This window comes from Pectinophora gossypiella, chromosome 23 (genome assembly GCF_024362695.1).
Source record: "Pectinophora gossypiella chromosome 23, ilPecGoss1.1, whole genome shotgun sequence".
Lineage (NCBI taxonomy): Eukaryota > Metazoa > Arthropoda > Insecta > Lepidoptera > Gelechiidae > Pectinophora > Pectinophora gossypiella.
This window is the reverse complement of record NC_065426.1, coordinates 1,995,889-2,017,421: the sequence shown is the minus strand read 5'-3', so window position 1 is coordinate 2,017,421 and position 21,533 is coordinate 1,995,889. Positions and strand designations below refer to the sequence as shown.

General features: G+C 37.3%; 1 protein-coding gene and 1 long non-coding RNA gene across 2 annotated transcripts in view; both read right to left on the bottom strand.

Moving 5' to 3' along the window:
* The window catches only part of LOC126377438 (uncharacterized), a 216,285-nt gene that overhangs the window by 51,776 nt on the left and 142,976 nt on the right, over positions 1–21,533 (bottom strand). The window lies entirely within an intron of this gene.
* Positions 1–21,533, bottom strand: part of LOC126377342 (uncharacterized) — a 149,332-nt gene that overhangs the window by 51,776 nt on the left and 76,023 nt on the right. The window contains exon 3 of the mRNA XM_050025047.1: positions 13,544–13,567. The gene's annotated coding sequence lies outside the window, so the exon portion shown is untranslated. The remainder of the gene's footprint in view (positions 1–13,543; positions 13,568–21,533) is intronic.

Genomic DNA, 21,533 nt, shown 5'->3' with positions numbered 1-21,533 from the left:
AGGCCTTAGGAATACGTGAATGAATGTTTATGTTACTTGAGTAATCAGTTTTGTGTTTTTGAGTCTGATGTGTGTGTATTATTATTATGTTTGTCATTTCCATATCTCGGGACTATGGAGTCCCGGAATTTTGGAAGATTATTTATTATTATTAAGGCTTTAAATAACACTGGGATAAATGCAAATTGCATAAGCAATTTGACTGCAGGGTCAGTGTCTCACTAAAACATGGTTAAATTATAAAAAATAAGAAATAGGGGTTCTTTGCCCGTGGTCCTACTGCGTAGTCCTACTAGTAGTACCACAAACTAACACTGAATTTACTGTTTTCGAAACGGGCCCTGGGACCTCAGAACCAGTAACCACGGGCAAAGAATGCATTTCATAATATTGGTGACGATTAGTAGGACCATTGCCCATACAAAATAATAATATTTATATTACAGTCCTACTGATAGAACCACGGGCAAAAAAAAATCCCCATGGTACTACTAGTAGGACTACGCAGTAGGACCACGGGCAAAGAATGGAAATAGGTAAGTAACTGCTAAATTAAATCTATTAAATATTTTTTTAACATTAACTACAGCCACAGCCACAGCTGCCGTGGTCTAGTGGTTATAGCGTCGGGCTCACAATCTGGAGGTCCGGGGTCGAAATCACTTTGAAAGACTGTCCTTTGTTTGGTAAGGACATTGCAGGCTTGAATCACCTGAACGTCCGAAAAAGTAAGATAATTTAAGCCGTTGGTCCCGGGCTACTAGCCCAAACACCTCCACCATCCCGCAGTGGAGCAGCGTGGTGGAATATGCGCCATACCCTCTCCAGTTGATAAAGAGGAGGCCTGTGCCCAGCAGTGGGACGTATATATGAGTGACGTGCCGGGGATGATAATACGAATGCAAAATGAGTCTACGAAATGTACAGAACCTTTTCATTACCCGATTCACACTTACCTTGTTTATTTTTTTCAGTTTGACCACTATGTGTCATCGTTAGGCAGAATGCGGTTATAACATTGTTGCGTGAGGTCGTATTAAAAAGTTAGTCACGCGCGTTCGAAATTTGAATACAAGTAGCCATCTTGTCAGGAAATAGCGGTCAGTATTTGTTTTAGTACCTAACTGTAGCTTTGTGTCACTGGCTTTTGCCAAGTAGTTAATGCCATTTGCGGCAAATCTACAATGAGTTACATAAAAAAAAGTGTCACTTTTTTTTTCGTCGGTTCCATCCAGCGCTCTAAGGATCATCAGGTCCTGACGACCCGATTACTTTAGCCATAGAGGCGGCCAATCAGCTTGCGACAACAAACACTCCAGGCCCCCATACCGACCCCGCCGGCTATCAGGCAGGGCCCGCAGAATACCAGCGTCGTGGCTCACGCCGCGACTTATTCTGAGCGAGGTCCTTTTACTCCGGACGCCACCGCAGATGATCGGGCCGTCAGTTGCAGTTTTAAATACTTATTCTTACAACTTGAAACATGTTAAAAGTTTATAAAAATAATTTAGTTTTAAGTTATTGTTAAGATAATTATTGTTTGTATATCAAGATAACGCTCTCTCACATAATTACTACTTTTGCGGTGCCCTTACAGGGCATATGTTATTACATATGTTTGTACATATGTTATTTATTTTTAAAAACTGTAATACCATGTGACATGCAATAAATAAATAAATATATTTTTTTATGATTTTGCTTTGTTTTGTTTTAATTGTTTTCATATTTTTTATACTATTTTCCGTGTAGTTCCTGTCCTGTGTTAGATGTAATGTCTGTCTGTCTGTGGTGTCCGAGAATAATAAATATTTCTTTCTTTCTTTTAACAATTTTCCCACGTTTAGTGCGTATCAATCGGCCTACTAGGGTCATGCACCCATTCGCCAAAAATCGTTTTTGTATGCACATTGTATCACTCATCATTTTACCAGACCATATAAGTCATCCGATCACACATTTCAAGTGGTTACCTTTGTTAAAATGCCAATATCCCATGAACTGCTGACATTACCAATGTTTTTGCTAGTGTATAGCAAATATAACGGATCAGAAACATTTAGAGGACATTCCAAAGAAGCTGATATGACGTGGTTTCCAGGATTAGTGTCCGGTTAATGGCAATAGGCTCGCCCCCTGTCACATGGGACTTAAACATAGCCGGTGAGGAGCGTGTGTAAGTATTATTATTTTATTTTTAAATTATATATAGCGATATATAATATAAAAATAAAATTTATTAACATTTTACAATTCACAATTTAATTATAAAAAATATAATAAAATATATTTTTATTTCTTTTTATTTTATTTTAAAAATAAATAAATATTCTTTTTTGGTTGGAACGGAAGGCGATTGGGGCAACCCACGTTTTACACGCTCGGCGCTCTATCTATGGAGTCATGAAAATGGAAGAGCGTCGCTCTCCCGGAAGGAGCGTCGGAGGGTAAAAAGACCTTCCGGTAAGTATGGGAAACCTTCCAGATCTTGAACAACTGCTCCGCATCAAGGAGACACCCTAAGGTCTGGCGCAACTATTATATCTGGATCAATTTTTTTTCACACAATGTATTTATATCTTGGTCAATTCCAATCACAGAAAAAATACTATACCCTCTGCTTACCCTTTCGGGAATACAGGCATCATGCTACGTTATGCTATGTAATTTATTTCCAAGATTTTGTCTCGCCAGGAAACGAATCGAAGACCTTTCTAGTATCTAACAACTGCGCATTACGAACATCAATATCGGCATTCGATACTCAGAACAAAACAAGCACAAAACATAATCGTCTCGTTACACCGACATATCACGTTCGAATCGATACTAAATTTGGAATCGATTCTAATGAGCATCAGGAATCGAGCGGTACGATTCACCGTTAACACGGTAAACGTAATTATTGAGATTTGGGGTTCCTTGCTTGTTAATGAATTTATTCAATGATTATTTACTATTATATAATATAAAAAATAAAAAAAAAGTATTAAAAATTATAAAGTAATAAAAAAGAATAAAATATAAAAATAAATAATATAAATTTTATTTTATTTTTTATTTCATTTCATTTATAAGGATATTTTTATTTTATTTTAATTTTATTATCATTATGTGACAGTGTATATTTTTACTTTACATGCCTATTCTGGCGAAACATGCTGCACCTAGATGTAATATTGTGAACTTTACCACCATGTTTCCGTAAATAAGTTATTGTTTGTTTGGGACTCTTAATTTATTTTTAATTTAGTGTTTCATAGTTATTATCAAATCAAATCAAATATACTTTATTGCACAGAACTAAATTTCAAAAATCAGTCATAACACATGAATGCAGTACAATTTGGACGGCCTTATTGCTCTAGAGAAATTTCTTCCAGGCAACCACTAAAAGGAAACAAACATTTACAAACAACTTGGATGCGGGATGGTGCCACAAGAAATAAATACCTAAAAGCTTAAGGCATGTCGTAATTATGTATTGTCGGAATAAAGAAGTGTCGGATTTTCATATTGCCGAAGTAAAATCTTGTCGGTTAACAGTTTGTCCCAATAAATACTTTATCCCGTTTTCACAATTAAGTTAATGATAATTAATTACGATTTTATTACCCAATTTCGCGGCTCTTAATGCTTTTGATTTAATTTGCATAAAATCTACTGTTAGATAAGCGCTTCCTAGGGAAAATGATTGCTAATTAGTCATTAATATCATGGCGAGCTTCCTGAATAGCGGAGTCGGTGAGTTTATGATGGAATTAATGGACTGGCGCCGTTAAATTGGATGGATTTTGTTTTTATAAGTTTATAACACTCACCCATACTTAGGGAAACTGACAAAGAGAATATAAAATCGAACAAAACAAAAAATATAATAAAAAAGAGCTAAGGTGTCGAATTGATATCTTTACGATAAGTTGAAATCTCATCATCAGCCCATTAACGTCCCCACTGCTGGGGCACGGGCCTTCCCTATGGATGGATAGGGAGATCGGGCCTTAAACCATCACGCGGGCTCAGTGCGGATTGATGGTTATTAACGACTGCTAATGCAGCCCGGACCAACGGCTTAACGTATCTTCCGAAGCACGGAAGAGCTCGAGATGAAAACTTTTTTTTTGTGGTCACCCATCCTATGACCGGCCTTTGCGAAAGTTGCTTAACTTCAACAATCGCAGACCGATAGTTGAAATCTACATGTAACTAAACTTATCGGTCTAAGAAATATTAGTAAGTACTCAATATTTTAGATAGATGGCGCCGGAGTCGGCTTAATGACATAGATCGAAAGAATTTCGCATGGACAGGAGGAGGACCCGGTGGTGTATTGGGAAAAAAAAATAAATAAAAAAATAAATAAAAAAAGTGGTATAATGGTTAACACGCTCGTCCCGGCTTGACAAGAGCTTCAAGGCCCTTACGAGTAAGATTTTTTTTTTCGATTTAATTTTCATTAAATTGGAAGTTAATAAGATACCTAAGGATTTGTGAGGCGAGAGTGTATCTCTACCTACCCCTTCAGTGATACAGGCGTGATGCAATGTTATGTTTGTTGCTGTTAGTGCAAATTTGAGGTCCTGTCTACTAGGAACTGCTAACTTGAGTTACGAGTAAATATTAAAACCAATACAAATAAATTCTACATCAAATCGGATACAGAAACAGGTTTCTTGAGAAACATTTTTTTATAAATAAAAATTATCGTCGATACCGAAAAAGGATCGGTTTTGTAAGTTTTTTTTATGTATTTTTATATTCTGTACCGTTATTGAGTTTCATTTATGGTAGAGTACATAAAAATTCTGGATGTTTTTAACTTTTTCTACGGTCAAATGTTCTGGATTAATGTATTGTCATCATCATCACCAGCCCATTAACGTCCCCACTGCTGGGGCACGGGCCTTCCCTATGGATGGATAGGGAGATCGGGCCTTAAACTACCACGCGGGCCCAGTGCGGATTGATGGTTATTAACGACTGCTAATGCAGCCGGGACCAACGGCTTAACGTGCCTTCCGAAGCACGGAGGAGCTCGAGATGAAAACTTTTTTTTGTGGTCACCCATCCTATGACCGGCCTTTGTGAAAGTTGCTTAACTTCAACAATCGCAGACCGAGCGCGTTTACCGCTGCGCCACCGAGCACCTCAATGTATTGTCACTGGTATGTAATAATGTAACATTCTGTAAAAAAATTGGGTAAACACAAGTCACTCTTGCGCACAGATGGTTCCGTACAGGGTCCTACTACAACTGCGCATTATCCAAAGCATTGGATGGGTTACCGTTTAGTAGCTTTCTTCCGAGCCTTTGAAAATTTTCTCTCACCTACACGAAACCACACCCCGGACACTTCATACAAACAACCTCGTTTTACACAGACACTACACATTGACGTGACCGTACACGCACATCTGTGTATGTGACGACTGACGCCATATTATTCAAGTTTAGACTATGTTCGAAGGGGGTGAGGTAATCCTAGCTTAGCCGCTGGCGGGGAGCGGAGTGTTGCCGTTCTATATGTAGTAATATTGCTTATTCTATGCTAAGGAGAACGCGTATTAAAAAACAATTTTTCTTCTGATTTCTGATTGCTCTTTGCTCACTCCATAAGGGAGTACTATCACCTTGTTGCCTTATTAAAAAAGAAACCTTCACGCCACGTACTTAGCAGGTAAGACAGCTAACGGAGGGAGCGTTAATTATAGTGATTACTTCAAAACTGTGGCTAGTTAACATAATTATACTCTAGTGCGGTTATCTTAGTCCCATGTAAGTTAATACCATTAAATAAGTGGACACTTGCTTTTTCTCTTTGTTTTTAGGGTTCCGTAGGCATGAATACATAAACCCTCGTGTTTTGCAGCATTACGGTGAGTTGGCTAGAAATACATAAGTATATACATACATTCATAAACTTACCTATTTCCTACCGGGGAAAGTAGAGACTATGAATTCAATTAGCTTAGATCCTGACACACTTCTCTTGCTTCCTCCACATTCATCAATCGTTTTATACACGCACGCCGGTTCAGAGTAGATCGTACTGAACCTCACGCCAGTTTAGAAATGATCTTACTGAGAATTTCTAAGGACGTCTCCAATTTGGTCAGTGTACGTCCTTCTAGGTCTTCCTCTGCGAGTCCTACCACCAACCTTCGCTTTATATACCGCCTCTTGCCCCTTTTTGGCCAGAAATCTGATCACCCAAAAGCTTTTAAATGTATGTTTTTTTGCGTTCAATAAATGTCGCTGTCATCATCATCATCAGCCGTACGACGCCCACTGCTGGGCATAGGCCTCCCCCAAGGATCTCCACGACGATCGGTCCTGCGTTGCCCGCATCCAGCGGCTTCCCGCGACCTTCACCAGATCGTCGGTCCACCTTGTAGTGGGCCTACCCACTGAGCGTCGTCCGACACGTGGTCGCCACTCCAGAACCCTTCCGCCCCAGCGGCCATCGGTTCTCCTCGCTATGTGTCCAGCCCACTGCCACTTCAGCTTTGCAATTCTCCGAGCTGTGTTTTCATGATTTCCACAATATTGTATACCTACTGATGCAACTGGCACAACCCACACGACAGAAGAAGAATAAATATGTAAATGAATGTGCAGTATAAAAAGTTACACCACGTTTATTTGTAAGATTAGTGATCGATGAAAAGAGGTCTATTTATGGCGCTCTTCTTCCCGAAACATTTTGTATATCGAATAATTTACTTTCCTTAAAACCTACGGAATCTTGCGTCTCATTGCGAAAGTTACACTTAGAAAATAATTTTTTTAAAACACGTCGTGGGAAGCTTGTAACTCGATCAGACGAGTCCTGTGCGTCAAGTAAACCTGAAATGGCATGGATAAAAAAAAAACAGTAGCCACCGCTGCAACGTGTATGTATGATGTATTCTTAGACTTCGTGTTGGTATTTGTTTTGTGTTCACACTGACTTTTTTTTAATGTTTCTACTGTGAATGTCGTCAGTGTTATAAGTAGAATCTTTAGTAGTCTGTTTTATAGAAGCCTCTTTCTAGGGAGTTATAAAATCATTGTACATTAATAAGCATTAATTGTTTTGAAATTTTCGTGAGCCGTGGTAGCCTACTTGGAAGCGGCTTCTGTGGTCCAGTGGTTGAGCGTTGGGCTCACGATCCGGAGTTGCCGGGTTCGAATCCCGGTGCAGATTAATCACCCGATTGTCCAAATGCACGATGATCCGTGCTTCGGAAGGCACGTGAAGCCGTTTGAACGTCAAAAAATTAAATTACATATTATGTTACTAGCTGTAAAACTACTACCACATCGGAATCTGTAACGCTGAGGGAAAGACGTGGCCAGAAAACCTCCCAGCACAGGGCCCTAGTCCAATGTACGATGTCAATATTACCCTGCAAATTGTTTTTATACCTCAACTTCTATCTGTTGCACCTTTATAAGTCTTCGTAATCTGGCTATTCCATTGAAATGCACATTTCATAACATAATCGCTTTTTTATTTAAATTTTGGCTTCATAAATAGATATTTACCAGAAAAACAAACAAAATTAACATAATTATTTATTCAATGTCAAGTTCGAAGACATAATTTCTATTTTACGAATGAATTTAAACGCCGAACTGACCATTAGATGACTTAAAATTAAATATGTGCACAGCTGCTTTTTATCTGCGTCTTAAAAGCTTTTAAGGTATTGTGTCAATCTTGTCAAATAGGCCTTTGATAGAGAAGAATGGAGTGACTAAGATTCTTTATTATTAGTAGCAGAATCGGTCCTGCGCTGCCCACATCCAGCGGCTTCCCGCGACCTTCACCAGATCGTCGGTCCACCTTGTAGCGGGCCTACCCACTGTGCGTCGTCCGACACTTGGTCGCCATTCGAGAACCTTTCCGCCCTGATCATCGTGGAGATCCTTGGGGGAGGCCTATGGCCAGCAGTGGGCGTCGTACGGCTGATACCTAATGATGACGATGACTAAAAGAAACAGATACGGCTGATTCAGATGACTGAATGAGAAACTTGCCAGACCACGTTCCCTAAAAAATATGAGAAAATTACGTATAGATAACATGACATGAAGCTCACGAGTATGTCTCGATTGGGGTAGTCAGAGGTACATCCATCGCAACTAAATAGTACCCACACCTCTACCTACCAATAGATCTTCTTATCGTGTGGTGTTAGGGTTGTTATTGAGCCGCCAAAGGCCCCTGACATGGCTCATGTAACGACTACATACTTACATCAGTAAAAAGTAACCGGGACCAACGGCTTAACGTGCCTTCCGAAGTATGGATAGTCTTACTTTCGGACAAACAGGTGATCAGCCTATAATGTCCTAACCAAACTAGGGATCACAATGTGATTTTTGTGATTTATGTCCCCACTGGGATTCGAACCCGGGGCCTCCGGATCGTGAGCCCAACGCTCAACCACTGGACCACGAAGGCCGTTAGACCAATAGATATTATTGTGTAATAACAATTTCGGATGATACATTTAAAATAAATTGAAGATATGTCCACACATACTTTCGACGATCTGGTGAAGGTCGCGGGAAACCGCTGGATGCGGGCAACGCAGGACCGATCGTCGTGGAGATCCTTGGGGGAGGCCTATACCCAGCAGTGGGCGTCGTACGGCTGATGATGATGATGTCCACACAATTAAATAAAAAAAAACCCGACTGTGGGCCAAATCACATTGCCGGCTGATACGTCTTTCAAACCGAATAATGACTAAGAAAAGAATTACCATCAAATTACCCAGCGCATTTACATATGATCAACCCAACCCATATGTATTCCAAACGTGATGTTCTGACATCGATAAAATTATATCGATAAATAATATCACTAAGACCTCACGGCGTTTATAAAATATTTCCCCATTTTAATAGAAATGTCAGAAGTAAAGTGTTAAAGCTGGTTTTCTAGTTATTAAGTATCGATTTAAACGGTGGGGTTTGAAAATTTTATTAGTTTATTTAATGGGATGTTCGAAATCGAAGTTTCGATTATTGAAATTGTACATCCATCGCAAGATGAACTAAGTACCCACACCTCACCGATAATACTTTTACTAAATTATTATTATGTATGTTATTTCCATATCTCGGGCCTATGGAGTCCCAGACTTTTGGAAGGCGTGCGTGGGGCCGGAGCCAACTAGTAGAGGCCCCATTTAGATAATGTAATCTTTAATAATCAATAAAAAAATAATGAAATAAAAATAAATAAATTAATATTTATATTACATATTTTTTTATTTACTTAATCTAAATAATAAAACATAAAAAAAATATTATTAATTTATTATTTAATTTTTTAATATTATGTTATTAAGTAAGTTTTTTTATATAAGTACATTTGACATTGTTGTATTGTAGCTGTGGCGTTTTCTAATATTAAATATTTTCTTTATACTATCGACAAGCCCTATCGACTGCGGCCATCACTAGACATTAGCGCGACACATCGCTAACAACATGATTGCTCCTACGCGGATTCCTATCGCACTGTCATACTCTCGATAACCTTGCATTGGCCTGAATACACTAGACATGTAGACTAAACAGGCGCAGACGAGACACTCGATACGATTTTGCTAGACACAAAATTACATTTACAAAACTCTTTATTAGATTTTTTTATGTTTGTGAGAGTGGGTACTCGTACCATACTCTTAGCAACAATATGCAGAGTCAGTCCCATTTCCCTGGGCAGTGTTATTATACTTAAAACAAACATTACAATAAACAATTACGAAAAACGGAACCCATATATAATCAGCTATGATGTCTAACCGTCTGTGTCTCTTGTCAAGACCTTTTTCTCGGGAAAGTGTGGAGGTATCAAGTTGAAATTAACATCTAAAACTTATGTCGGACGTCCCTTGAAGTTGTAAAAAAATTAAGCTCTGGACGAATTTTTAGGAGACAGCAATGCCTAATTCTCTTCGCGTCAGACGCAGACGTAGGCATAATGTAATTCTTGGTTTTGTCGCTTCTGCAAAAAGTCTTAATTTAATCTAGGGTCAACGTTATGCATAGGTCGACAGTCGCAACCTTTAAGTTTTATAGTATGTTATTGAAAGATTTGTAGGAAATATGTGTTTGTATTGCAAAATTTATCGTTTAGGTTATACTGTGGTCTCTAAAGACGTAAAGACTATAAATATGTCTGGTAATAAATCAATTACCTACATTAAGGTTATTTATTGATAACTGTAAAGTTGTCAGGAAGCCGTGGTAGCCCAGATGCGAGAATGCTTGCCTCTCACTTTGAGGTCCCAGGTTCGAATCCAGCACAGGCCTAAACTAATTGTCGAATTTGTTTTCGAATTCATGTTTTAAGGAAACCCACATTCCCGAGAAATGCATTTTCGGAGGTATGTGACCTAACCTGTGGCTGGTTTTCCCTTCGCGGGTTGGAAGGTCAGACGTTTAGTAAAGTTTAGCTACAAAGTAAGGACCACCGCTGTTAGGGAACTTTCTATGGTCGTCTCTTTTCATAAGCAAGTACTTTTTGGACATGATTTGTTGTAGTTGTGAAGGAAAACATCGTGAGGAAACCTAGATTCCCGAGAAATGCATTTTCGGAGGTATGTGACCTAACCTGTATTGGGCTGGTTTTCCCTTCGCGGGTTGGAAAGGCAGACAGGCAGTTGCTTCTGTAAAAAACCGGACCTGTCAAATCTTTAGGTTAGGTAAGCGGACCTTGTAAAAAACGGGATAGGGCTAGGGAGATGATGATATTGATAACTGTAAAGACATACGTCAAAGGTACAAAAGGTAAAGGTGTCATACATACATACACATACATAAACTCACGCCCGTAATCCCTAATGGGGTGGGCAGAGCCACAAGTAATCAAAGACAACTTGCAGCCACTGTTGATACGATGTCGTAAGCTGGATATGATGAACCTTATGGTGATAAGGGATCAGCCTATCGCCCATAACATTAGTCCATCATGTTAGAGGACACAATCCCTCTGTCGGTTTTTACGACATGCCCGGGAAGACAAGCAGCTGAACGTTTTCTATGTTTTTTATCTGCTCCCAGAACAGCATAGAAGCAAACAGGTCATACAGTTATTTAACACCATACGATACCACCGCTTTATCACAGAGTCGTGGGAGTCTAGTAGAAAGAACTCTTGTCTCTCATTGTGAGGTTGCAAGTTCAAATCCACCCCACCTTTAAACCAATTAGTTTTTAATTTGTCGTATAACAGTTTGTCGAAATTCAATGAACGATTATGACAATCGACAGTGACTCCTAACTAGGGACCACAAAGTAATCTTTGTGGTATGTCCCCACCGGGATTCGAACCCGGGACCTTCGGATCGTGAGCCCAAGGCTTAACTACTGGACCGCGGAGGCCGTTAACGGCTAGGTAAGAGAAGGTAAATGTATTCGAAAACCATAAAAAGTAATGCAATTTTTATAGTCAGTTATTTTACATTTTAGTCTCTATAACTTAGGCCGTAGCGTTTTTAAACTTTTAAAAAAGATCAATTTGCAACTTTGTACTTTTTAATAAGAAAGATATTTCCAGAATAGTATATTTTTATAGCAATTTTATACTGAATATGGATCATTAGGTCTGCCTTATACTTGTATTTATTTTTGCGGTACTTTTTAAGGGCAACATTATTGAGTGGTATCAAATGGTTATTTTTAGAAAAAAAATAGTAAACGAGAAATCCATTTGGTATGTATATGTCGTGGTCAGATCTTAAAATTGTTCATTTCATGAAATAGTTATATTTCGAGAATCTGTGATAACATATCATAAAATATTAAACAATGGCCCCGATTCCTGCAGACACATCCTAATTTTACTTTAAGAAAAGGAAAGGGACGGACGATTGATAGCTGTTAATTTTAGGAAGAATGAGTAAACTAATGAATAACGCGGGCGAATCAAAAAGGTATCTCGCTGGTATGCTAACCGTTTGACGTGTGCTGTCAATTTAATCCTGTCGGGTTATTAGTCAATGCAAAGTTTTTATAGGGTTGTTTTTGATTTGTGCTTAAAATTGACGTGTGTTCCATAAATTTTATGCTTGTCGATTACCCGTCCCTTTCCTTTTCGACGGATAAGAAAATGACAGATAAAACTTAAAATAAAATGTGATGGTGTTTACAGGAATTAGCACCATTATTACCGACTTCAAAAAAAGGAGGAGGTTCTCAATTCGACCGTATATTTTTTTTTTATGTTTTGAATATATTTAGAGCGTGTTATGATCCAACATCTGAAGATTTTTTATAAGTACTTATTATGATTATTAATATAAAAAAGTGAATATTTGATAACTTCACTTACTTTCATAAGATATCATTATCTTACCAGTATTCATCCCGAACCCTCAATGCACAAATAGGACCCGCACTTGACTGTTATTTTTTTTTCTGCCACTAGACTAACCTGTCCATAAAGTGGAGGATTATATCTCCTGATGAGGCTGTCAGTCCAGTTGGACCTGTTGAGGCAAACACTGGAGGCTTAGCTAGTCATAGCGATACTGTTACTTGCATATCTTCACGGCGGTACGCTTGAGAGGGTGGGGAGAGCCATCCCACCCATCGAACTGACTACTACGGCCAGTCGTTTACTGTGCAAGCTATGCGTTTATGGAACTCCTTACCTGCTTCCATCAGAATCGCTAACTCTCTTCAGAGCTTCAAAGCGAGTTACGAGCTCATTTTGAATCCTTATACGAATATTCTTAGGAGATTTCTATTATGTATGTTGTATTTTATTTGTTTCCATATGTTTTTTTGTATATGTGTGAATGGTGTACCTATTATTAATTATTAAACTTTAGATTATGGTTAGGTATATCTTTAGTAAATATGTATTATATTATATAGAATATTAATATTAACTTTAGTTTACTTTTAGGTATTTATTTCTTATTGCACCATCCCGCATCCAAGTTTTTTGTAAATGTTTGTTTCCTGGTGGTGGTTGCCTGGAAGAAATTGCTCCAGAACAATAAGGCCGCCCAAATTGTTCTGTATTCATGTATTATCTGTATTGTCTGATTTTTGAAATTTAGTTCTGTGCAATAAAGTATATTTGATTTGATTTTGAGAGTTGATAAAAATAGAAGATATTAATCTAGGTTTAAAATTATAATTATAAAGTAGTTGTCGGATTTTAATTAAACCAATGAGCGACTTTCTAGGCTACGCTCCCTCAAAAAAAACGTGTTTAAATTATTTCAATTTTAAATATAATAATATTTATATAAAATATTTAATTCATTTTGTAAACAAACCATAAAAAAGGGTTCAGTACGATCTATTTTGAACCCGCATGCGTGCATGAAACGATTGATGAACGTGGAGGAAGCAAGAGAAGTGTGTAAGGATCGAAGTAAATGGAATTCCATAGTCTCTGCTTATCCCAGTGGGAAATAGACATATATGCATGTATGTATGTAAATAAATAAATTGGTTTAGGCTTTGAATGGCCTACTGAAAACTGTAGTTGTGACCGACGGACTATGGTAAAATACACCGCATTACCTTCAAATCAAACTGCTGCCAAATCTGTGAACAAAAAAAATAAAACATTAAAGTTTGGACTAATTTATATTAGGTAGTTATAGACAATCAATACAATACAAAAACGCTTTATTGCACATGTGTTTATACATGTGAGGTTGAGGTTGGGAACCCTAAAAATATTCATAAAATATTAATTTACGCTACATTCAGCGACGCATGCTTCGAAAATAAATTAAAACATTATTTGGTTCATAAAGCCTATTATGACTTAACAGTTTCTCAATAACATAAAATTAGGATGACGACAATATAGTGATGTAATTTGTATATTGTTATGATTTTATTGTGATGTAATATTGAAATATTGTAAAGTAATCTATATAATGTGTACCTGTACCTACTCATCGAAATATTTGTTGACGTGTAATATTTATTATGAATAAAGAATTGAATTGAATTCGCCGCAAAGTCGGTTAACATGCAATTTCGATCAAGTTCAGTGTCATTGCACTCAACATTATGACTTAAGTCATACGTTCGTTTTAACTATACTACGTTACGCTTTGATAACCACCCTATGCAAAAAAGTAATCATTCTATACTACTTCTTATTACTTTTAACTGAAGGCTTTATTTCTTTTGACAGTAAGACATTTTAAAAGACTGGTTATTTTAAAAAACCTGTTTTATTTTGCCGATTGTCGCTTATGACGTTATATTTTTTGTACCATTAAATATACATATTGTAGGTAATTGATATGTCGTAAGCGACAGTTAAGTGGAAAATCAGCGCATGGTAGCGTATCGGCCAAGTTCACGGAAATATAATCTGTATGGCTACAATGCAGTGCACAGAATTGTATTGCAAGTGAACTTTATGATAAACATAAAAAGTAGTTATTTAAGTTCATCCTGTAATTTTTTTGTAAATTTGTGTGCAATAAAGTGTTTTATTATTATTATTTACTCAAAAATAATTGGGGCTTAATATTATAACTAGTATGTTAGAATTGTATTAGACATATACATTAACTCAGTATTTTTGATAGAAAAAAAAAGCAAAACACACAATAAAATAAATAGGGAAATACACATAATACATCATAATAGTAAATACACTAAGAAACAAATAAGATAGGAGATAATTTATTTCAGTACAATACACATATAAAAAAAAACTATTCAGTAGATCAAAAGACTAGCGAGAGAACTTGGCTGTATGTATACACATTCCAGTGTTCAGTGGAAACTTCTCCCTATAGAACATAACAAAAGCGACAGGTTAAATTATAACCCTTCCTGGACAGGTAAAAAGGTCTCTAATACCAGTATTTTATGCCGTTTAGTGTCTTGAAATAAATTGATACTTTCATTGGTAGTGCTCACATAATTGCCTGCATAGTATTGCGGATATATATACTATAATAATTGCATTTTGCTTCTGCACTTAGGCAGGTAATAAAGTATTGAAAACACATACATACATACATACATAAACTCACGGCTATTTCCCACCGGGGTAAGCAGACTATGAAATTCCATTTGCTTCGATCCTGACATACTTCTCTCTTCTATTTCTTTCACTATGTAACAGTAATAGCTAGTATTTATGATATCTGCTACCTTAATACTAGTTCCATATTATATTTTGGACACTGGCAACACTGTGAGCATTAGTATGACGGTTAATCATGGCGCGAAGGGCATAAAAGGCGCTCATCCATCCCAGAACGGGCATTCTATCGTTATCGCTAGCTGGAGTATAGACCTAAGTCGAATCTATGCTGGTCGAGTGTACCACTAGTTGTAATACTATATTGTGAAAGTTACTAAGTGTATTTACAAATAAACGGTCGAGTTGTAAACTGATCTTGAGTCTTCGCACTGTCCCTACTGAAGGTTTCAACTACATACTTCTTATTCTTTTACTTATTGTAAAATATGTCATGATATTCTTTCGCAACCTTGATTCATTTAATATGTAACATTAGCTTTTGCCCGCGACTTCGTCCGAGTGGCGTGTTATAAAAGAGAGATCTATGTGTGTGTGTGTGAATGCATATAAAATTTCAAGCATCTAACTTAGGCAGTTTAGATTTTTTCATTTTTCAAAATACAGCCATAGCTAAACTTTATATTTACTAAGGTATGCATGCATGCTAGATTGAAAACATCTATCTTACGCGGTTTCGATTTTTTCATACAAATGTTTTTTCCCGCTAACTCCCGTTTCCGTGGGAATTTTGCAATATCCTGTTGCAACTAAGCTTTAAGTTAACTAAGGTATCTGCATGTCAAATTTCAAGCGTCTAACTTAAGCGGTTTAGATTTTTCATACAAAAGGATTTTCCCGCTAATTCCCGTTCCCGTGGGGATTCCGGAAATTCCTTTCTTAGTGCATCTCTACGGTACCTAAGCTACGTCCCTTTCAAATTTCAAGTGCCTACGTTTAGCCGTTTAGGCTGTGCGTTGATATGTCAGTCCGTCAGTTTCTCTTTTTATATATTTATAAGAAGATAACATAGCGCTTCGTCCAGTAGAAAAGGCGCAACGTGATTAAATTTTGTCACGCTAATTTTATCGATTACGACGATATTATAATTATGTCGTTTTGCCGATTGTTGCTAATATGTGAACCCAAATAAGCCATGTCGTTCTGTCTAAATACGAACGGATCATAAATGATTATCACGTTTTCAGCGGTGAAGGAAACATTGTGAGGAAACCCGCATTCCCGAGAAATGCATTTTCGGAGGTATGTGACCTAACCTGTATCGGGCTGGTTTTCCCTTCGCGGGTTGGAAGGTCGCTCGAAGACAGGCAGTCGCTTCTGTAAAAAACCGGACCTGTCAAAATCTTCAGGTTAGGTAAGCGGACCCTGTGAGAAACGGGATAATGCTAGGGAGATGATGATAATGTTTTGTAAAAAGTAACTGCTTCTATGCTGTTCTGGGAGCAAATAAAAAACATAGAACACGTTCAGCTGCTTGTCTTCCCGGGCATGTCGTAAAAACCGACAGAGGGATTGTGTCCTCTAACATGATGGACTAATGTTATGGGCGATAGGCTGATCCCTTATCACCATAAGGTTCATCATATCCATCTTAGGACTTCGTATCAACAGTGGCTGCAAGTTGTCTTTGATTACTTGTGGCTCTGCCCACCCCATTTGGGATTACGGGCGTGAGTTTATGTATGTATGTATGTATGTAAAAAGTAACTGATTTGACTAATGGGAACCTAGCCTATTTGATAACATTCATGTGATTTACCTTTCTATTGATTGCTTTTTTAAATTAGAAGTCTTTCCAGCTGTTGGCTGACATAACAGGAAGTGCTCTGAATATCTGGGCAGTGGACAGGTCATGGCTTGTCATTGTTACGACATCGGCAGACATCGGCTTTTGTCCGAATGGTACAATTTGTAGTAAGAAAGCCCTTTTGCGCTGTTTGCTACAGTAACGGTCTTCTTCTATCGTGTGTTCTTGTAAAAAAAACCGGACCTGTCAAATCTTCAGGTTAGGTAAGCGGATCATGTGAAAAACGGGATAATGCTATCATCATCTTGATTGATTTCATCTTTGGATCGCAGATATGGTTGCCAGAATTTGTGCCCGATTAATGGCAATAGGCATACCCTCTGTTACACATCACTAATTTAAGAGCCACGCTCTTGTCGGTGTAGCATTCTCCATTCGTCTCTATCAAAGACCAATTCCTTCACCTCCTTATAAGACACGACGTTCGCCTTCTCTTTAATCTGTTCCATGTAAGCTCTTCTTGGTCTTCCCCTTCCTCTCTTTCCTTGTAGCTTCCTTTCTATGATGTTTTTAATAAATTCGTGTACGAAGTATTCGTTTATGAGGAAGTGCTAGTAAGAGTAAGGGAAAAGTGGCAAATATTGAGAGTTATTGAGGATGATTGGACACTTAATAAGACCCCCTATTACACGGGTCTTAATTTCTAAAACATAGCTGGCGAGGAGTAGCTGTACTATTCATCTCTGCCTACCTCTTCGGGGACACAGGCGCGATGCTATAGTATATTGTGTTATTTTTTTCAAAATCGCTTGTCAGTTATCAATCGCACCAAACACAGGGTATTGTGCAAGTTTATGACTAAGCCGAATTCCTGTCTGTAGTTACGAACTGAGCACAGATTAAAAAGATAACTATCAGTAATAAGGGTTTCTACTATTACAACCATTGTCTACCTAGGTATTGTAATAAATAGGTTTAGGTTTAGATTATTCTCAGCCTAATCATACCATTATTAGGGTCAAAAATGTTTATGTCTTACAGGGTGCTAGTGACATCGAAACGAAAACTTTGAGGGATGATTCAGACCATGATTCTGAATTAATATCAAGTGGATTTTTCAATCGCAAAAGCGTGGAACGGATAATATTGAAAAAATAAACCACTAAACTTTTCATGAGTTTTCCAACAGGAAATTCCACTTGATATCAACTCAGAATCATAGCCTGAATCATCCGCATCAGTTTTACTGCCTATGTAGCTACCTTTGTCTGTGTAAGTGACATCGTAACGATTACTGAGGGGGATGATTTAGCTGATTATTCTGAGTTAATATCGAGTGAAATTTTCCATCGCAGAATTATAGAATTGCAAATGATTAAAAAAAAAACCAAAAAAAACCATGAATTTTGCGATTCGTTACGATGCCACTAACACCCTGTTTATGTGGTACACAGATTTCTAAGTATATTATTATAGAAATAAGTATATTGTTTACATATGTCGCAATAGCATGTACCTGTAATGACTATGTGTGTTGAATTCTTTAGATAATAAATAAATAAATCGAAATTAGGATTGAAACATTTACTTGGGTATAGTAATAGATGTGATAGATCATTCAATAAAACAGATAACTCAGAAAAATAACCATAATAGAATAGTTTCTAACTAGTTAAATCAGTTCTTTTTACTAAACGTCAAAACACGAAATTACTGTGTATGAAAAAGCACCTTGTGACGTCACAGAACAACGCGAAAAAAGTCGCACTTATTATTACATTTTTCTTTATTAAAATTCATTGAAAAAAAAAAAATAAGTTAAATAGGAAAAAGAAAACATTTTTTGGCACCTTTAGATCTGTTTTTATTTAGTAATTAGAATTTTATAATTTTTCCTTGACCTTCTACTAAAGCCTACAACATAGAAAGCAGTAATCGTTCATAATAGCTTACACAATTTCACTGGCTTTATGATAATGTAGGTCGTAGAAAACCACTTTCTATGTTATTGTTTTTTTTCCACAACACAGATGTTTAATGGAAGCGACACTGAGACAATTGAGCTCGGCATTTAGTTTCTATTCTGTTGAGAAAGAACTTTGTAAACAAGAAAATTAAATGTTGTGAACAGTCATGTACGGTTTCCGAGAATGCTCCCGTTGTAAAAACTCTTTAATAGTAAAGAACAGTGGCTTCTTCTCTTTTTGAAATAGTTATTTTGCCGAACTTCAATATGACGTCACGAATCGGGGATCAATCGCGAATCTAATAGGTATCTCGCTGGTATGCAAACCGTTTGACGTGTACTGTCAACTTAATTCTGTCAGGTTAAAATACACTTTACACTCATACACAACCAGTGATGTCCTGTTCCGGGAAATGTTTCCACTTTGGGAATGTTCTTGACAGTAAAAAGGTACAAAACTTATGTAAGAGTTTTATTATCTAACTTTTTGATATATAAGTACTCATATATATTATACGCTTCATCGAATAAGGTAACTAATAAAATCCGTTGGAGATGCATAATAATAGTTATGCCTAGATAAAACCGTGCAAAACATAGCACCAATCGTAAGCAGACCTTGAAAACGGCAAATTACGAGTTATGCGTGATTGTATCCATTAGTTTCAGTGCTTGATTCTTGATTTTATTGGAGTTTTATGATAATTTAATTGAGAACAGTTAATTACTCTAAGTAATTCAAATTTAAAATTACCTTTCAGTAAGTAGTTTGAATCGTCATTTTTTACTTAACGAACGTCTCATCTGCTTAAAACTATTGCAGCTTCTCACAATCTGTATTGTCGTGGAAAAGAAGCTGCAAGAAAAACCTCGGCACAGGGCCCTAGTTCTTTAAAAAAGGGACATAAAATACTGTTGTACAATTTAGTAATAAGGCTGTCTAATATCAGTTCCTAGACAGGTAATCCCAAGCATTCACATCTTCTAGATAACAAAGAAGATACTTATACGTATAGGGAAACATACTACATATATACTTATAAAGTGTTATATAGTTTATTTCTGTGCAATAAAGTATATTTGATTTGATTTTGATTTAATTTGAAACGCTCACGACTATGTCCCAAATGGGGTAGCCAGTGGTACAGTCACGAGCATTAATATGTATACACTTTGGTACCATGTCACATTAACCGTTTTGACAAATTGAACTGTAAGTCTCACTAAATGTCAAATATGTTAGTGCGACAGAGTCCTAAAGTGGGTATATTATATTGCTCATGACTGTACGTCTATCGCAAGATGAAGTAAGTACCAACACCTCATCTCTTTGTTTGACCAACGCGATAGGTGAGCCGTATCGCCGTCTATAATGGTCGAACCAACTGTGTATGGAGCATACTCCAGCACGCTGCTCCACTGCGAGTTGGTGGAGGTGTTTTTAAATCACAACCGGGACCATAGGCTTAATGTTCCCTCCGAGGCACGGAATCATCTTACTTTTTTGGATATTCAAATGATTCAAGCCTGCAATGTCCTTACCAAACATAGGACAGTCTCACAAAGTGATTTCGACTATGTCCCTATTGGGAATCGAACCTGGACCTCCAGATCGTGAGCCTATAGCTCTAACTTCAATAACGGAGGCTGTTATCAAAAAGGCGGTTACTACTTTTCACTATGTGTCGAATATTGATCTAGGCCCGACGATCCAACTTACCTACACTCACCCGCATACAAATACGCAGGTGTGTATTACGCATGCGGCGAAGTATAATGTTCATAATTTACATGACGAGCAGTACATGCAGTCGTGTTTGTAAAGGGTGCTGTTTTTAACGAGATCCTTACTATAGGGGCTTGTTGCCTTCTTCTCTCGTTTGTGAGGTCAATGGCCTACCTCATCAACCATGGTGTCAGGGTTACCATTGAGCTAAAGGCCCCCAATAAGGTTCTTGTAACGACATACTTACTTAAGTAAATAGTACTTAACGTAGGGCATGTTAAGGGATTCGAACCCGGGCCCTCCGGTCAGTTAGCCCAACGGAAATAGGCACGTTGACCAAGCAGTCGGTCCCGGATATTATTTACTTAAGTAAATATTTAGTCGTTACATGAGCCATGTCAGGGGTCATTAACTTTGGCAATTAATCTAAAAAGCGTTATTTTTATTTGCTTTTATATGCACAAATGTCAAATTGTATTATTGCTTTTTAGATGAATTGATCCAATGTCCCTCCCTGGTCACTTATCTCAAACTACACACGAGGGAAAAAGCAGTAAAAATAGGTAACTCAGCGTACACAAATTGGGTCGCGTCCTAGGTTCGAGATAAATTATAAAATTGTGATGACTAAATATTAGACAGATCTAAAACTAATGAAGAAAATTTTCTTTTTTTTTATTTATTTTATTTACTTATGAATTTCAATCAAGAAAAACGTAATAATAAGTCCGACATTTTATCACGATTTTCTATGATGTCACAGTGTGCTTTTTCATACAAATTCGTTGGTAATTTCGTGTTTCGACATTTAGGAAAAAGCAACTGATTTCACTAGTTAGAACCTATTTAATTTATTTATTTATTCACAATTTACATAGGCATCACTAAAAACTGCAAAGTGGACAGAATATTCGGATTGTGAATTATTCCCCTTCTTCTTATCGTGTGGGTTGTGAGGTGGAATACCAGCCTCATCAACCCTGGTGTCAGGGTTATGATTGAGCCGCCAAAGGCCCCTGACATAGCTCATGTAACAATTACTCACTTACATCAGTA